Below are 3,011 nucleotides of genomic sequence, written 5' to 3' on the forward strand. Positions count from 1 at the left end.
GCTGAAAAAGAAAGTAAAAAGTAGTATTCAGAATGCTATTATTCAAATATTATCTTTTTCTTACCTTGTCAAAAGTGTCAGTTGAGCGTGTGCTGTAATATAATGAAGACAAATACCAGACCTGTTGGTCCAGCTGTTACATATGGCACCCTGCACACCAGGAATCGCTGCTGTATTCCAGAAATGAGTATGAGCAGAGCACTGAGTGACTCCTAAGCACAGTGTGGACTGAGACATCATGGCTTTCACCTTGGAAATTCCCCCTACATAAACCTGATCACTCAGCAAGCACTGTGACCCCAGAGATCTCAGCACAATTTCTTTGACTTAATTAAATCTCAACAGAGGAATAGCCTGGACAAAACCTAACGGCTACAAAGTGCTCAGCCAATTGATGTTCAGAGGCTTCAAAAAACTGTGATTTATTTTAAAGAAAGGAATTACTGCTGGTTTTGATAAGCTGGAGCAAATTGGCCAAGAAAGCAGATAAAAAGAGAAGTACAAGCAAATATTTCATCTCTTGTTTAAAAGTTGAACATCTACTTCTTCCAAACTGACTGAAGAGATGATGGGGGAGAAGAAGAAAATCAACTTCCTTATGAACGTCACAGCCACAGACATGCCAACACAAATGTATCTTGGCAGACACGAGCTCTTACACCGCCCAGAGAAATGGCTACTTTCACAACACACAACACTCAACAGCGATCACTTATTTTCTAATAGGTGCTTATTATTTGGCTGACAAAAAACTGAACATGAGCTGACAATGTGCACTCACAGCCCAGAAAAACAACTGCATCCTGGGCTGCATCAAAAGAAGCGTGACCAGCAGGCTGAAGGAGGTGATCCTGCCCCTCTACTCTGCTCTCGTGAGACCCCACTTGGAGTATTGTGGACAGTTCTGGTGTCCTCAACATAAAAAGGGCATGGAGCTGTTGGAGGAAGTCCAGAGGAGGGCCACGAGGATGATAAGGGCACTGGAGCACCTCCCGTATGAAGACAGGCTGAGAAAGTTGGGGCGATAAAACAAGGGGTGATGGGTTTAAACTAAAACAGGGGAAGTTTAGATTAGATATAAGGAAGAAGTTCTTTACAGTGAGGGTGGTGAGGCACTGGAATGGGTTGCCCAAGGAAGCTGTGAATGCTCCAACCCTGGAGGTGTTCAAGGCCAGGTTGGACAGAGCCTTGGGCGACATAGTTTAGTGTGTGATGTCCCTGCCCATGACAGGGGGGTTGGAACTGGATGATCTTAAGGTCCTTTCCAACCCTAACTATTCTATGATTCTAAGAGATTTAATAAAGGGGCATCGCAACCAACTTTGTCATGGCAGCTTTACAGCTGGCGTAATGGGAGCAGCAGGGAATCCACTGCAGCCCACAAACTTCAAATCTTAAAGAAGTTTTGTAAATTATTCTAAGAATTTCCATTTAAACGAACAAGACACTACAAAATCCACCTACTACTTCCATCTACGTAAGTTTTAAAGAAAAAGGAATTCCATCTCATTATTTTTATGCAAAACCCTACTCGTCTGCCAGAAAACCAATGGATTCTCTAAGCTCCCACAGGCACACCACACACACCAAAAACGACAGTTGGCACTGGAGATGAAGACAAACCAAAGCCATTTTTTCATTACAGACACGTCTTGGTCTGAGTCCAACCTGCACAGGCAGGTACAAACCCCCTGAAGACACTACTACAGCGTCAGGACTAGATACTCGTATCAATTTGTCTTGCCAAAACTAAATGTAAAAACAGGATTTCAGGCCTGCACTCTCCATTTAGCAGTGCTTACCTTTACTGTATCTCTTGAAAACTATATATGCTGTGTAGTTATCTTTAAGCCAAAATAATTACAATGTCTTACCATGGGAGTTCCAAATGATTTCTAATGTTTGCAGTAATAATATTTACCCTGTGCTGTAAAGTATCCACAAAGATACAGTAAGGGTGATGAAAGGTTCAATTTCACAGCACAATTAATTACTGTTTAACTTATCTTCACAAAGATCACCGCAGGGCTTGTAAATGTAAGTGGTTTATATTTCAAAAAAAAAAAAAATAAATCCAACCCCCAACATAGCATGCTAGAATTTAGATGAATTTGATTTGCCAGAGCCCACCTGCCTTGTGTTTCTGGGTATGATCTGACTTTAAATTAATGATCCTTTAAAGGAAGCATCTGGAGCACATTTCACTGACGACACATAGCACATCACTCAAAAAGCATTAAAGCAATTTTATGCAAATAGCTATTTAAAGAAAATAATTTCAGGCTGATCCCTCTCAAAGCAAGGCTGAGTTACTCAAAAAATACCAAGTGACGATCAGGAATCAACCCTCCACTAACGGTACCTAATATAGCCACAGATTAGCGTGTTATTAAGAACTTCCTAACATGACTGATGTCCTGCCTTATAAAAACACAAAACCTCAGAGGTTTTGTGCTCATTCATTTGTTTCCTCCACATGGATGAAACATATGCAAGTAAAGCAGAACAAAAGTTTGCAAGTGCAAGGGAAAGTATCATCGAGGCTGTTCAAACTGCATTTAGGGAAGTTGATTGTAATTGAAAAAACTCTCCATTCAGAGCTACCAATCTGCTATTTACTCCTTGGTTTTATGTTTTCTTTTAAGAAAAAAAAATAATAAAAATGCTCAGTTCTTCTCCTTTATATACACCAACCTGACTCTCAGTGAACAACATGAAAAACACATACTGGAAGAAAATAACCTTACTTACGTATCTGTGCTTAAGTATCAGATTTTATATAAATAACATTTCTCGGGTTTTGATAATCAATATTAAAAGAAATCGGATAAAAACTTGATCAGTTCTTTACTACCTAATGGGGAAAAAAATTCTGATTATAAGTATTTTGATTTTTCAGACAGAAAAGCCTGATTGATTACATGACATTCTTAACAGAATGCCTGAGCTACTACATAATAAAAAATCTGGGGAAATAAATCATCCGTTCAGGTCCTTTGCCCACACTATGC

This window comes from Nestor notabilis, unplaced genomic scaffold, assembly GCF_000696875.1.
Source record: "Nestor notabilis isolate BGI_N333 unplaced genomic scaffold, ASM69687v1 scaffold6753, whole genome shotgun sequence".
Classification (NCBI taxonomy): Eukaryota; Metazoa; Chordata; class Aves; order Psittaciformes; family Psittacidae; genus Nestor; species Nestor notabilis.